The following is a 17,514-nucleotide window of genomic DNA, read 5'->3' as shown; positions in this document are numbered from 1 at the left end:
TACCACCTTACACCTGTCAGAATGGCTAACATGAACAACTCAGGCAACAACAGACGCTAGTGACAATGCGGTGAAAGAGATCTCTTTTGCTCTGCTGGTGGCAATGCAAACTGGTGCAGCTACTCTGGAAAACAGTATGGAGGTTCGTCAAAAAACTAAAAATAGAACTACCCTACGACCCAGCAATTGCACTACTAGGCATTTGTCCACGGGATACAGGTGTGCTGTTTCAAAGGGACACCTGCACCCCCATGTTTATAGCAGCCAAAGTATGGAAAGAGCCTAAATTTTCACTGATGGATGAATGGATAAAGAAGATGTGGTATCTATATACAATGGAGTATTACTCGGCAATCAAAAAGAATGAAATCTTGCCATTTGCAACTACGTGGATGGAACTGGAGGGTATTATGCTAAGTGAAATTAGTCAATCAGAGAAAGATAAAAATCATATGACTTCACTCATATGAGGACGTTAAGAGACAAAACAGATGAACATAAGGGAAGGGAAATAAAAATAATACAAAAACAGGGAGGGGGACAAAACAGAAAAGACTCATAAATATGGAGAACAAACTGAGGGTTACAGGAGGGGTTGTGGGAGGGGGGATGGGCTAAATGGGTAAGGGGCACTAAGGAATCTACTCCTGAAATCATTGTTGCACTATATGCTAACTAATTTGGATGTAGATTTAAAAAAATAAAAAATAAAACAGGTTAAAAAAAAAAAGAATCCTTGCAAGGACACCCTAAAGAAATTCATCAAGTTTTTATGGCTTGTGGAAGTAAAGAGATCCTATAAGAAGAGTACAGTTGAGAATCGAACAATGTGGGGTTTGGGGTACTCACCCCCCCAACACAAGGTCAAAAAGTTTTGAGACCTCAAAAACTTAACTACTAACAGCCTATTTTGGTCAGAAGCCTTATCAATAACATAATTGATTAATTCACAGATTTTATGTTATGTGCTATATTCTTAAAGTAAAGTAAGCTAGAATAAAGAAAACGTTGTTGAAGAAAATCATAAGGAAGAGGAAATACACTTACAAATACTGTACTGTTAAAAAAATCTGCATTTAGGGGCACCTGCCTGGCTCCATCAGTTAAGCGTTGGACTTCAGCTCAGGTCATGATCTCATGGTTCATGGGTTCAAGCCCCACCTTGGGCTCTGTGCTGACTGCTTGGAGCCTGGAGTCTGCTTTGGATTCTGTGTCTCCCTCTCTCTCTCTTCCCCTTCCCTGCTCATGCTCTGTCTCTCTCTCTCTCAAAAATGAATAAACTTAAAAAGTTTTTTTTTTAATCTGCATTTGGGTGGGTCTGCACTGTTCAAACCTGTGTTGTTCAAGGGCCAACTGTAATGACAAGAATCAATATCGGTTATGGCTAAGAAAGTGAAGATTTGAGGAGGTAATACTCCTTCAAGCCAATTTGTAGATGCCTCACTCGGAAACTTTTGGTAAAGGTGATGAGTACCTGTCTCCAGAAAAGTGCATGCACATGTGCACATGTACACACACACACACACACACACACACACAATTTTGCTTGTCATTTCAGAGGATAACTAGCATTCCAGAGACTCTCCCTCCACCAATAGATCAGGATTTGGATGATGAACCCCAGTCTTCTGGGACATAAAATGACTTAGGCTTAGTGATTGCTCCCTGAAAACTCACAGTTTCTTATTTTAACATTCTTTGCTTTCTTTTTCCATCTCTATTCTTGTTTATGCTTAAGTGACAAATTTTGCACGATGTTTTCCTAATTACTGGTAATAATAAACCAACAAGAAAACATAAGAATAACTTTTTTTCTGTCTTACTGTGCCTGGTCTTCTAGTGGTACATTAACCAGCAGTAATAGTTCAGCTCTCACAGTTGGGATTGGCTTTCCACTTAAAACTAATTACCACATTACAAAGGAATAGATGAATATAAAAATAAAGACAGCAGACGTGCCGAACGTCATACCACACTCAAGGAAGGGCACAGAAGTGAACGGACAGAACTGCTAAAAATAAAGTTTTAAATTTAACGATAAGAGGGGCGCCTGGGTGGCTCAGTCGGTTAAGCGTCCGACTTCGGCTCAGGTCACGATCTCACTGTCCGTGGGTTCAAGCCCCGCGTCGGGCTCTGTGCTGACTGCTCAGAGCCTGGAGCCTGTTTCAGATTCTGTGTCTCCCTCTCTCTCTGACCACCCCCCCCCCCATTCATGCTCTGTCTCTCTCTGTCTCAAAAATAAATAAATGTTAAAAAAAAAATTTTTTTTTAAATAAATTTAACGATAAGATGTGGGGAAGGTTTTTACCGTGCTCATTAAAGTAAAAGGCTTAACACTAACTTGTTATGTTTCTCATATTAAAAATGCGATTAAAGTGCCACTCATGACATGTATTTGTTAAGAATACACTAATAACTAAGCTAAACTAAAAAATAACTCCCACTGTTCAAAGCATGATATGGCTAATCTCCCAAGAGTTAGGACTTACTTACATTGTGTTTGCTTGGGTGGGCTGGCTAATTATTCAAAGAAATGTGCATGTAAACAGGATTGACAGTAGAAATTGACAGTAGAAGGCAAAACTTCAGATATCAGATTACCCAGGAAGAATTTTTTTTATATAGTTGCCTGGGCCCCTCTACTTCAGTTAAGTCGGAATCACTGTGGGTGAGCCCACAAGGCAGAGTTTATTAATGTTCCTCTGGCCATTAATGAGTAGCCTGAGTTGAGACCCATCAACTTTGGATTTAAATGTGGTCATTTTCATGGTCTTTGTGATTGGAGCCCCTTGTTTGCCCTTTAGGGGAAATGGTGAAAGCTAAATCTTATATCCTTTGTTTTTGTAATAATTTGAAGATAGAGGCTGTGGGCCATCTTACAGGCATGTCCTGTTATAAAGGCTATTTTTTAATAGAGACTGTATGTGAAAATCAGTCTACTTGCAGATAAACAAACTTGAATCTACTTGAAATAAGTCTCAAACTCTATGCAAATGGGATGGATTTTCCACATGAGAAGTAACCTGGACAATAGTTGATATTCAAATGACTCTTGGCTTTCTCTAGTTTTCTCTTTCCTGCTTTGATTCTATCCTCACCCTAATAAATTTTTACCATAGGCTCTGTTTCCTATCATTTTTCATGACATACATTTTCCTTTACATTTAGAAAAAATAATTGTATTCAATCTTTATCTATTATTTAATATCCATTTCCTTTAACTCTCTTTTCCTGATAGCTTTTCACCTCCTTTTTTCTCAGCTCATGTCAACTGACATTGCTTGAGGTTTTCTTTATAGATTCTGCCTCAAAAAAATCCTATGGGTTACAATTAAGCATCTGTTCTACAGACTTTGAGTCTAAAACAATTCATGGAAAAGTTATTTGTGTTCAGCTTGTGAAGGTTAAAGGACTCTATGCTTTAAGAGGTGTCCAATGACTTATTCAAATGAAAAATAAAGTTTTAAATTAGAGAGAAGCTATTATTCTCCAGAGTGACAGTCACCCTATGAACCAATAGTTTGTGGGGAACCAAGTTTACAGCTAGCAATTGATGACATTGATAATGGGTATAGTTGAAGTATCTGTGCCACTAATTAAAGAGAGACATTGTGATGCAAAGAGAATCAGACTGGGACTCTTATGATTTGTTTTCAAATTCTACTCTGCTGCTTCCCAGTAGTGTCACCTTGGGCAAATTCTTAACTTTCTGGGTGCAATTGTTTGGAAATAGCTCTAGAGTTGAAGGCAGAAGATCTGGGCTGAAGCCATAGCTAGTCCTCCTACAGACCTTGTGACATAGAGCAAGTTACTTAAACTCTCTGTGCCTGTTGAGAATAATACCGACCTTACTTCACTGGGTTGCTGTGAAAAAACTGAATGAGATAATAAGGAATGAATGGAACAGAAACTCAGTAAATGATTGGGGTTATTTTAAAGCATATCACTTTGCGGTGCCCATGGACTAATTCAAACAAAGAACATATTTGGAGTCAAGGAGAAATGGACAGCTCTGTGTGTTATTTAACTTCTCTGAGTTTGTTTCCTCTCTAATGAGAATTATGTAAAAGCATTATGTATATCGACCTTGATCTCATTGGTATGTGGGAATGAATGAAGTCAAATTACGAGTGTATTTCATTAGCTCTTGCCTCCACCTGCTTCCTCTTTATAGCATCCATTATTCATGGTGGCAGAGATCTATCCACTCTTCCATAGCCCCTGGCTCACTTGCATTTAGGCAAGGGTATAGCACTTCTTCTGACCATTGGCTTGGAAGTATCAGTGCCATGTTTGTTATGACCACCTAGCCTCTCCTGACTAATACACTCATCTTTTTGCCTACAAACTTTCTGGGAGTAATAGTGAATTTCTAAGAGCACGAATGAACATCTCCAGTCAGTTATCATGAGACATCCAACAGATCCCACTGTTACTTCTTACGTGTCTGCTACATCTCACCAGAGGGCTATAGTCACTTGTCATTCACTTCTCCCTCGGTGTGCTAAAACTATTTGTTGGATTGTGCTAAATACAGGCATACCTCTCTTCTCCGTTTTGTGTTACGCTGTACAGAGGATGACAAATACTTTGTTGAATTTTAGTGGAAAAGCTCTTTTCATGCATACTCTCCCTTGGCTCTTTCTCCCTGACCAAAAAGGGTCCATGGGCAAGGCAGATATCTAAATAACACAGTAGTCAGTACTCACAGTATTGAGTACACTCAGACTGTCTCCTCTCTCCTCTTCTTCTGATGATCAAGCCTTGATTCAGCACATAATGTCTGGCTTTTTCTTCCCTTAGGAGAAATTGTTTTCCAGGAGGATCTTCAGCACCTTCATGAAAACAGATTTGCCAAAGTCTATTCCAATACACCTGAACTGCTTAGGTGGATGCACTTAACCACAAGCTGAGCTATCCAGTTGTGCACACAATATGTCATGTATGTAAAATATCCACTGGAGCACTGGGGACCAGATGACACAGTGGTGTCACAGGTAACAGCTTGAGTGGTAAATTTACTTTTTTCTTGTTTCTAAGGTTTAAAAGCTTATTTCTTTCCTCTTCACCTTCCCTACTTCTCATTCTTTTGTTTTACTATTGTCAGAGAGTTTATTTCAGTTCATTTCTCTAAACCAAGTTATTCAGTTTATTTTTATGCAGAAAAGTGTAGCCCTTCCTGGCTGCTGGGTTGGATTTATTTTTATATCTGATAGCAATCAGGCCAAAGAAGATGGTCTCAGAATGTCTCACATCCGGACCAACTCACCCACTAAGATATTAAACTTTGTTCTTTTGAAATGTTGATAAACACAAGTGTTAGGGGATTTTCTTCCAGTTTTCATCAGATCTGAATCTTAAGATTTTTTGAATTCCATGAATCAGGGGAACTTCCCGAGAAAAATGGGAGCTTTTGAGGCTACAGGGATTTTAAAAGGGTTTTGATCTTTCTTTCAAGATACTCTTCAAGGAATATGATGTGTGGAAGCTTCACTTGGCTGATTTATTACTATCAAGGTGAATTGTTTCATTTTTTTTAGACAGCCCAAAAATTCCCAAAAGGGAATTTTTTTGACACTTTTAAGTGATGAAAATCTAAAAATAATATGTCTCAGTATAATAAGGATTTGGGTGTTACTCTTTCCTCTGTTAAGAGAATAAACAAGTCCATTCACAAGCTGCCATTAAATGAAAGTATTAATATCAATGGAATTTGAAACTGAGTAACAATAATAACTGACATAATGTTGCTTTTCCTGATACTTTCTGGGCTTCTTTGTTGATTGGAAGTTTTACTGCAAAATGCAAGCCTAAATAATAAACCTATTTAAGGAGAAGAAAATTTATTGAACCAAAGTGACTTATATGTAAAAAAAAAAAAAAAAAAAAAAAAAGAAGCCCAGAGAGTTTACATTTACCCAAAGACACAAGGCTAGTTATTGAAAGACCTGCATTCCTAGTTTCTATTCAGTAGTACATAAATAGCTGTTTGCAATAGGCATTGGTTTGTGTTGTAAACATTTATAATCACACAAAACTTAGCAGTAAGTTTGGAAATACTGCACATACACTGTGAATATGTAACAAGTCCAGCCTACCTTTCTTTGCCACAATGTTGTTATAGCTGCAATGATCCTCCCCTCTTGCTAAACATGAGTTAAGAAAGGGAAAGGGGTAAGAGTTATAAGACAAGAAAAGTGTCACAACCTGCATTTAGGAGAGAAGTACTAGGAAGCTATCCAAGCTCAAAGAAGCCGTCCTCTTTTCTGAGACTCCCAAAGGTCCCATGCTGCCGACTTTATGGACTCTGTGTTTCACACCACCAAACGAAGAACATTCACAATTCCTCCCAACTTCACGGGGACAAATTGCACTTTTTACAGCAGCAGAAGCATCAGCCTCCTTACCAACTACAGAGGTTCAACTGAAACCTGAAATCATGCCAGACTAAGGTAAGGAACAAGCTTTGATGAGAAAAAGTGAATGTTACAATAACCCTAGCAAACGTGATGCCATGTATTTGAGGACATTGTTCTGCAGGGATAGAGAATTACAAAATTTTCCCTTGATATCCCCTCCCCTAACTGCACTGAGCATAGCCCGAGCGTCCAATAAGCACACTTATTATGGAATGCTGTGCTGGGCGCCACTTGGGCACCATTTCAGACCCTCCAGCATCACCTCCCCTTTCAGCCGCTGCTGCAGCCACCCGCCCAGGGTCTGTGTTAGCCAGTTTGGCACAGGAGCAAAATTTCTCCCTGTGTGCCTCTCACTGCCTGCCTTGCAAGAGCTTTTCTGCCACCTCAGGAATGGAACACCTATGGAAACCTGCTCAATACTTGTACCGGCCAGGGTTCAATCAGAGAAGAGCCATCAGGAGGTTTTATAGATATTTCCATTTGTTCCAAGGATTTGGCCTTGTGGATGCTGGTTAGACTGTCACTGTAAGGCCATTGATCTCATGTCGGGGCTGATGTTTTCCTGTTTCTTTATTTCTCATTAAGCTGTCAGCGCAACAAAGGCAAGATCTTCACCATGTTTTTGATGTATTCATTAATGCATCTCCACCATCAAAAAAGGTGTCTGGTAAAAAATATTTGCTAACTGAATACATTAACATGTGTGAGTTGATAAACAGGTCTAAACATCACAACTTGAGGTAGAAATAAACACTAACTTAAAAAGGATATACAGTCAACCCTTGAACAATGTAGGGGTTCAGAGGACTGACCTGGTAAAAACTCCATGTAGAACTTTTGACCCCCCCAAAACTTAACTACAAATAGCCTACTGTTGACCAGAAGCCTTCCCAATAACATAAACCATTGATTAACACATATTTTCTGTTACATGTATTATATACTGTATTCTTATAAGAAAGTAAGCTAGAGAGGGGTGCCTGGGTGGCACCACCTCAGGTCATGATCTCATATCTGACACCAGCTCAGGTCATGATCTCATATCTGACACCAGCTCAGGTCATGATCTCATAGCTTGTGAGTTTGAGCCCCACGTCTGGTTCTGTGCTGTCAGCTCGGAGCCTGGAGCCTGCTTCAGATTCTCTGTCTCTCCTCTCTCTGCCCCTGCTCCACTCGTGCTCTCTCTCTCTTAAAAATAAACATAAAAATTTTTTTGAAAAAAAGAAAGCTAGAGAAAAGAAATTGTTATTAAGAAAATCATAAGGAAGAGAAAATACTGTTATAGTACTGTACCATAAAAAACCCACATAAAAGTGGACCCACGCAGTTCAAGCCCATATTATTCAAGGGTCATTTGTACACAGTGGTTCTCCAAGCTTAAAAACTAGAACTGTTCTCCCTTACTATTTTGACAAGTAATCTGAGAAAAAAAGAGATCATATTGAAATTTTCTGGATTTTCAGAAGACATCTAGCTCTTCCTAAAAAATTGCAAACAGGGGCGCCTGGGTGGCGCAGTCGGTTAAGCGTCCGGCTTCAGCCAGGTCACGATCTCGCGGTCCGTGAGTTCGAGCCCCGCGTCAGGCTCTGGGCTGATGGCTCGGAGCCTGGAGCCTGTTTCCGATTCTGCGTCTCCCTCTCTCTCTGCCCCTCCCCCGTTCATGCTCTGTCTCTCTCTGTCCCAAAAATAAATTAAAAAAAAAAAAAAAAAATTGCAAACAAATGAAAGTAAATAGTATAAAAATTTTAAAGCTGTGTATGAAAGAAAACCAACCGTATTTTCTCCTATGGACAGATGCCAGATAGTGCAGTAGAGAAAAACCGGGGAAGCATAAAGCATCACCTGTCATCAAAGAGGGACCCAGAGTTGGTATAGAATGACCAAATGGGACATCATTCTAGTGTATTGTTCTGCCAGAATGGCAAACTAACCGCTAAACTTGGTTACGAAGGAAGTTGGAAACCATAATGTTGTTGATGGGCTACTCGAATCATTTTGCTTTCTTTTTAGAACAAAAGCTTAGTCGTGGAGTGGCGGGCTGCTTGACAATTATTTTCCAGACCTGTGGTACATTAGGTAGAGAGGTGTGCTTGACCAGAGGATATGTCCTCAGATATGGACAGACCTGATTATTCCAGTCTCTCCCGTGTACGTGCTGGCTCACCCTGTCTCGATGATGGCACATGTATAGTACCTCATTTATAATGTATTTGAAGCAACTTTTTGTTGAATTATGGTGGTCTGGGAATAGCCTTATAGTTTTTGGTATCAGATATGAATTTGGTCTTTGGGCATAGGCATGGCCACTGCTGAGTATTTCCTAGGTGATGAAGGAGAAGGAAGAGGATGAGGAGGAAAATGAGGAGGAGGAAAGAGAACAAGGAGAAATTGTACATTTATTGTGTTCCTTAGAGGTATCAGGGACTATGCTAAAAAGGTAGCGTTTACTATTTTTTAATGTTCTCTATAAGATATGTATGTGATTATAACCAGTTTACAGATGAGTAGGCAGAGCTTAGACAGCTAAAGAAACCTGCTTAAGGTGACAGACTAACAATTATGGAACAGAGACGCAAACACAAGTAGCCTGATTCCAAAACCTTTTCTCTTAAACATTGATCTTTTCAATAGTGAACATTTAAAAACTAAGAAAAAATGTAGATTGATATAACAAACACCTATATGCCAATTACCTAAAATGAACATGTATTAGTTCATTGTTTTTGAAAAATCTTAGGCCACTTTCCTCAAACATGGTTGTGTGTTGGGGCACCTGGGAGTCTCAGTCAGCTAGCTGAGTGTCTGATTCTTGATTTCAGCTCAGGTCACGATCCCAGGGTTGTAGGATCAATCCGTGTGTTGGGCTCCGTGCTAAGCGTGGAGCCTGCTTAAGATTCTCTCTCTCTCCCTCTGCCCCTCATATGCACACACTTTCTCTCTCTCAACAATAAAAACATGTTTGTGTGTCCCCCTGTCTCTCCCCTCCCTTTCTGGGACGCCAATTGCATGCATGTTAGACCATCTGATATTATATCACAATTCCTTATACTTTGCTCATTTTCTAAGATCATTTGTATCTGTCTTCCTCAATTTAGATAATTTTGATTAACTTATTCTTGCACAAAGTTCTTTCACACCCAGTTGCATTTGATGCAAGTGGATGTCTCCTCAGAACATTTCCTAACACTACACTCTTCAGTAGCTACTACCATTTCTCCTACTTAGATTTGAGATTAAATCCATTTGCCATCTCAGACAGTTGTCTGATAATTGCGACTACAACTCAGAACATTTCCTAGGCACTGGTATCAATAGTACTGAAAATTTCTCAGATTATGTGATATCAGAGACACCTGTTTAATTGCATATACCCAATCTTGTTGAAGGAATGTAAGATATTAACATAGTAATAATAAAAGCTCCCATTTATTGAAATTATGAACCAGGTGCTATACAATTTATTTCATATTTTCCTTATTATATAATATAATCCTTATTATATAATATATAATCCTTATTATAATCTTGTTTTAGTATTACTACAACCACTTTTTACAGATGGGAAATTTTTTAAGAGATTTCAACTAACTTTCTTAGGGCCACCCAAAGTGCAGATTCTAACTTCAGTCTGTCTCAACCATCACGATGTCCTAGCTTCTAAAAATTTAAGAGACACAGTGGTGACTTTCTAGATCATTTCTTCAGGGCTTACACACTTATCCTCCAGCTGCTGGAAAAATCAGTTACTGACTGCTCATAACTGCCTCTCTCCCTGGGTACTGTCTTGCTCAGGGTTCTGCCCCTCAGGGGGTAGCCAAGGGCCAATGAAACCCCTCTCCTTAAGTACCCCCTTTCCTTAATCCACTACATCTCTGAAGGGATATCCCACTCCACAGCTCTTCATAAGATTGGCTGAAGCCTCAGTTCAACTATATTCCTGGTCAGTTTTCCCTTCTGACGAGTCCTGATTCTTCACTGCCTTGTAACTTTAAAACACTCCCCCTAAAGCCCTCTGCACAGCATCCCTTATGGACTGAATGTTTGTGTCCCCCAAAAATTCATGTGTTGAAAGTCTAACCCTGAATGTGATGGTATCTGGAGATGGGGTCTTTGGGAGGTAATTAGATTTAGATCAGATCATGAAGGGTGGGCCATTATAAGGTGTTAGTGCCCTTACAAAGAGAGACACCAGAAATGTTGCGCTCTCTCTCTCTCAATCCCCCCCCCACCCCCCACTGCCCCACTCTCTTTGTCACCATGGGAAGACATAGTGAGAAGGCAGCCATCTGCAAGCCAGGAAGAAAACTCTCACCAGAACCCAACTACACTGTCACCTTGATCTCAAAGTTCCAGCCTTCAGAACTGTGAGAAAATAAATTTCTGTTGTTTAAGCCACCCAGCCTATGGTGTTTTGGTCTGTTTTCAGACAGTTCAATTGAGGATATACCCACTTGGTATTATAGGTCTTGCTTTTCTAAATAGAATAAACTATTAAGAATAGTAATAAAAGTAATACAATTATACCTTATATGAAATAAAATAGCAATTTAAAGGAACAATAAAAGGTTTTTTTTAAGCCATTTTATAACTGCATGGGTTAACTTCCCTGTCCCATGCCCTCCCATCTTGCTCTTTTTAAAAAAAAAATTTACCCTTTCATTAAAAACAAAAACCTGAGGCTCCTGGGTGGCTCAGTTGGTTAAGCACTGAATTTTGGCTCAGGTCGTGATCTCACCATTTGTGGGTTTGAGACTGGCATTGGACTCTGTGCTGACAGCTCAGAGCCTGGAGCCTGTTTTAGATTCTGTGTCTCCCTTTCTCTCTGCCCTCCCCCGCTCACACTCTGTCTCTCTTTGTCTCTCTCCATCTCTCAAAAATAAATAAATGTTAAAAAAATTTTGGGGGCGCCTGGGTGGCTCAGTTGGTTGAGCGTCCAAGTTCGGCTCAGGTTTCGATCTCGCGATTCTTAAGTTCGAGCCCCGCGTCGGGCTCTGGGCTGATGGCTCAGAGCCTGGAGCCTGCTTCCGATTCTGTGTCTCCCTCTCTCTCTGCCCCTCCCCCATTCATGCTCTGTCTCTCTCTGTCTCAAAAATAAATAAATGTTAAAAAATAATAATAATAATAATAAATTTTTTTAAAAACCAAAAACATTATGATACAATATTCTATGTAATATTTTATATGTACAAATTATGTAACATTTAAATTATTGAGCAAAATAATAAAATAAACAACTGTAAATCCATTACCTACCCTCAGAATTTTACTATTACCAATATCATTGAAGGTACCTGTTTTTCCCTTCCTGGTCCTATTGCCCTGTCTCTTTCTTTTTAGAGTTAACCAGTATCTTGAAACTTGTGTTTACTTGCAGGCTTTCTATGGTTTCACCACAGAAAAACACATATTTTTGTTTTTGAAATGCATAAAAGTGACATATCATACTGTACAAATTGCTATCAGCATATCCTCACTAGAATGTAGGCTCCATGAGAACAAAGACATTCATCTGTTTTGTCCAATGATGTATCCCCAGTGACCACAACAGGGCCTGGCACAGAGTAGAGGCTCAACAAATATTTGTTAACTGAATAAATGAAAAGCTGACTCTTCCAAAGATTTTCTGTCCTTCTCTTCCTAGCTGAAGTTTGACAGTTGAAGTTTGATAGTTAAGCTTAATTGTATAACCGATTGGGTGCTGATTGTCAGATGCTATTTTTAGTAGCTTACCACCCTCCCTAATGTAGATGCTTCCCTGGCCTGTGCATGAAGTAAACTGTTGTAAATAAACCCATTTCTTCCTGTTTATCTCCACTGTTTCATTATAAGTAGCCCAAGCCAGAAATAATTCTCTAGTACAATGCATTTTCCCCTAGTCATTGAAGTTCTTAGGATAAGACAAAAATCTGGATTTCCTTCCTTCTGCTGCTAACCCTCAGATTCTCCTATGCAAGAATACTTACATAACCCAACAGCTCAGTGGTTCATAGATGTGGCCAAATTTTAGAGTTATTAGGGACTTGTAATATACATGCTGTTTTCAATGTGCCATCACTGGCATACTTTATGCACCTTTTATGTAATTCATACTGCATAATTTCCCTGAGTCACATTTTTACTTACAGAGAGCTACTTCAGAGTTTTTTGTTTTTTGTTTTTTTGGTTAATGTGTATTTCCTATGTTTACTTTTCTTTATTTATTATAAATAATGTGTATTTCCTATGTTTGCTTTTGTTTATTACATGTTTATCTTTTCTTCCCTATTACTGGCATGAAGTCAAGTCCTGTGTGAGAAAACTTTCAACATATGGAATTGGTATTTGCTAAAGCATTTAACCCTAACCACATTTGGATACAATGCAAAGTTTTTTTGTGAGAGAATTGTACAGTGGAGGAGAAAGGTTGTTTCATGATTATAGCAGTTTTTGGTTTTGGTTTTTTTACTGGTGTTTTGTAGTGTTGTCATGGACCTGTATTCATTGACAAGCCATTCTGGTACATTGTGCTTCACAAAACTGGAAATTCCCAAGGAATCTCCAGGAAAGCTTAATGCCATACAAAGGAAAAGAAAACTGAAACCAGGGAGTGTAATATGTGGGAAAAGAACCTAACAAAGTAGAACTGTGCTGTTTTTTAAAGGTTCACATGAGTTTGAAAGATATAACGACCTTGCCTCTTGGACATAAACATACCAATTGTTCTCAGTGTTGCTTTTTCTTAGTCTTTCATCAATGAGCAGGTATCTCTTGAATACTCCTATTTGCTTAGCACTGCTTGTGACACTGTGGGGTATTCTAAAGAATAATCAATGTAGTCCCTGCCCTTCTGGAGCCTACAACTGAGTAGGAGGAATAAAATCAATACACTTAAGCCACAAGACAAAGCAAGATGGTACTTAATTACTGTAAGTGCTAAATTATGAGGTACAGACTATTAATACTGTAAGGTTGATTGAGAAGGGATGCATGGGAGCAGAGGGCGGGCTCTCAGGGTTCTAGCAATATTCTATTTCCCATTTGAGTGATGATCACCAGGGTGTTCTCTTTACAACCATTTGTTAAACTGTACACATAAGTGTTATTTACTTTTGTTTATGATTCACAATAAAAATGATAAAAGAAGAGGAAGGAGATGAACAGAGCCTAGAATAACTGGGACAAAAATGGGTGGAAGAAATAACCTTAGGGTGGGCTTTAGAATTGGCCCACAGGAAAGAGCAGATAATACAAAAGCAAATGTGGCATGGTCGTGGGTGGGCAAGGTGCAGGGAGAGAGGGTGCCCAGTGGAGAGGACCTGGGGTTTGGGGGTGGGGGCGGTTGGGAAGTGCAGTTGCTAAAATAAAGCTGTGTGCTTTGAGAGTCAGGGGTTAGAGGGTTGGAGGAGAGGACTTTGAGATGGGGGCAGAGGAGGTTAGCCTCTGGTGCAGCAGGACATCAATACATTGTACATTTTAAATTAGATGACAAACTGATAGCAGAAGAATTTGAGAAAAATTTAGTATGGCTGTGGCATGCCTTTTAGAGGCTGGAGTGAAGAAGGGAAACAGAAGTTGAATCACGACAACAGTGAAGGCCACCTGTTAGTGTTGCTGGACAGGAGGAAGTAGATGTGAGAAACACTGTGGAGGAGAAATGTGTGGAACTGGGCAGCTGACAGGATGGGGGTGGGCGGAGGGTGGGCAGGATAAGTTAACCTCAGGGAAATGATGGCACCAATGATAGAGTAGTTGGTAGAAGTAGTTGGCTAAGAAGAGGGGGGGTGCACCTGGGTGGCTCAGTTGGTTAAGTGTCCGACTCTTGGTTTCATCTCAGGTCATGATCTCATGGATAGAGCCTCCAGTCAAGCTCTGTCAGCGCTGACAGTGCTCAATCTGCTTGGGATTCTCTCTCTCCCTCTCTCTCTCCCCCTCCACCCCACATGTCTCTCATTCTCAAAATAAATAAATAAACAAATAAATAAATACTTAAAAAAAAGAAGAGGTAATTTTAGGTTTCGAACACAGAATTTGAGGTGAGAAGGACAACGAGGCAGAGGCAGAGGCAGTGGCAGTGTGGGGACAGATCAAAAGCATATGGAGAAATTTTGGTAAAACATTTTCTAGTATAAGATACCACAACAACCAGAAATGAACCCACATCTTGTGTTATGTAATATATCTTGTAAATCACCTAAACAATGCTTCTCTCACATTGAAGATAAGATGAAAACTCAAGGTGATTTCCTCTTCTTGAATATGATAGCTATGCCCACCAGTATTTCTGTCCCTTTCCATTTCTGACATTTCTGTGAATACCCTCGTTCAAAAGCAAGACTTGTATATTTTATTGGAATAAAAATAAATATTCTAGCTGATTGCAATTTCTATCAAAGATGAACTGTCGTTACCACCTTTTGAATCTTTCTGATTATGTGTCTTTTGAACAAATTTGGGGAATTATACTATAGAATTGCAAAACTCCAAAACTCCAAAAGGCAGATAGGATCAGAGGCAGATTTTGATTCAGTAAAAAAAAAAAAAAAAAAAAGCACTTTCTAAAAATACAAACTACCCATAAATGGAAAAAGCTAATTATATTCCCTCTTCTGGAAATATTTTAGCAAAAGCCTGACTATCTGTAGAGATTCTATATATAGGATTCTTACTTTGAGTCGATGATTGGACTAAAAGACATCTACAACACTTTTTATACTTATTCCTTTCCTCTTGCAGATTGAGGATAGGTGAGAAGAGGTTTAAATCGTACCAATGGATTTGTTCATTTATTCATCGAAGCAGTTTTTGTACCTTTCCTATGAGCCAGGCACTGGTCTAGGCTCTAGGTTGCAATAGTGAAATAGACACTGACTGGGGCTTCAGCGAGTAGTCTAATAAGGGATATAGTGAACAGAGTGTTAAATGCTACCATAGAAGGTAAATACCTGGAACCCTGGGAGTGCAGAGTTCACTCTTATGGGCCACAGAAGACTTTAGGAATAAAGAACATATAATTTGAAACATCAAATGTTATACTGAACTAGATTTTTTTTTAATTTTGGGGGCTTTTTTAATGTTTTATTTTATTTTACTTTACTATTTCATTTCATTTCATTTCATTTCATTTCATTTCATTTCATTTCATTTCATTTCATTTCATTTCATTTTAGAGAGAGAGGGAAAGAGAGTCCCAAGGAGGCTCCATGCTGTCAAGACAGAGCCCTATATAGGGCTCAATCTCACAACTATGAGATCTTGACCTGAGCTGACATCAAGAGTTGGATGCTTAACTAAGCACCCCTGAACCAGATTGTTGAAGACAGAAGAGGCTTAAGTTACTTCCTTGAGTATACTTGCCCAATGTGCACTCTCTGAACACAAAAAATTCTACAGTTACATGTATTTTCAGAAAATAAAGCTTAATAAAAGGTCTTTTAATATGATGATGAAAACTGTGGTCTTAGAAATGTGTTTTGGGTTTCCAGAAAACCTACATCCAGCTGAGACTGAAATATTTAAAAATCTAGATAAAATCCCTATGTAGTGGCATGATATTGCAAAGTATTCACTGTTTGCCCCCATATTACCCTTACCCCGAATCTCCCCTATCCAGGTTGCTAGCCTGGATCGTTCCACTGTGGCCAAAAAGAGGGGCAAGAAGGAAGGGAAGGGGAGGGTGTTGCAGCACAACCAGAAAATAAGGACATCAAATTCTTGGCCAGCTAACTAGCAAGAGGTGGCTGTATAAATGTAGGAGAGCAGATACAGCCTGAGATGCTCCTAGTGAGGGGACTTTTGCCATAGGAACTAAGTTGTTACAGAAAAATAAAATTATTTTCTTAAATTCTCAGATTTGTGATCTGAGAACTTCACACTCAGTACTCAATATATATGAGAAGTTTGATGGTTAATGTCCCCAGATAACAATTGAAATGAAAATTATAACTACCAATCAATTACAGGTTTCTTTTGAGGGAAGAAGTGATGTTTTATAATGTTCTGTATTTCATATAGGACCTTGCACGGTTCTTAAAAGAGGCTGGAGGATTCAACACTACCTCAGGTCCTTTTGGAAAATGAAAATTTGAAATTCTGCGAAAAAGATGAATCAAAGTCAATTAAGAGTTTTACTTCAATCCTTTAGAGAAATAAATTAATGCAGAAAAGTACAAAATGAAGGAAATCAGTTCATGGAAGGAAGGAACTAATATATTTTGATCTCCCACTATGTGCCAAGCATCATAATAGGAACACAATATATAATCACCCTAACCTTCCCAGCAACCCTGTAAAATAGATTAAATTATCCTCTTGTTACAGATGAGAAAAAAAAAGACTAAGATTAAGTGGCAGAGCCAAGATTTAAATTCAGATTTATCTGATTACAGAGCCAAGGTTTTCTTGTAAGTGAAGATAGAAGATCCAGAGAATAATAGACATCTTGAGATCAAAGTTGTGGGGTTACCAATGCCAAAACATTATTCACAATACAATAATAGTAAGGGCAGTTATCAGAAAGAGACATGAAGCAAAGGACACGAAAGATCAGGGAGAAAACAGAGAAAGAAAACTAATATTTATTGAGGCACCTGGGTGGCTTAGTTTGTTAAGCATCCAACTTCAGCTCAGGTCATGATCTCATGGTTTCATGAGTTCGAGCCCTAAGTTGAACTCTGTGCTGACAGCCTGGAGCCTGCCTGGGATTCTCTCTCTCTCCTTGTCTCTGCCCCTCCCCCACTGCTCTTTATCCTTCTCAAAATAAATAAGCTTTATAGTAAAAAAATAAAACTAGTATTTATTGCTGTCTACTGTGTATCAGGAACTGAACTAGAGCCTTAATATTCATTTAACGCTCACAGCAAGAACCTCACTGAGCAATCCCATGCAGATCACTTTGAAGTAATAGTTTTAGAAAATATGCAAAGTATTAAAAGTATATGCAAAGTATTAAAAGTATTAAAAGTATAAAAGTATTAAAAGAAAAGTGCTCCATTTTGCATATCTATTCTGAATGATAATAGCTAATACTAACTGAATGTGTTGAGTACTATTTTGAGTACTTATCTATATGAATTCACTTACTGCTCACAAAAATCCTATGCAGGGGATATAATTATTT

Source organism: Panthera onca, chromosome C1 (genome assembly GCF_046562875.1).
Source record: "Panthera onca isolate mPanOnc1 chromosome C1, mPanOnc1 haplotype 2, whole genome shotgun sequence".
NCBI classification, from domain to species: Eukaryota; Metazoa; Chordata; class Mammalia; order Carnivora; family Felidae; genus Panthera; species Panthera onca.
This window is presented reverse-complemented; position numbering follows the sequence as displayed.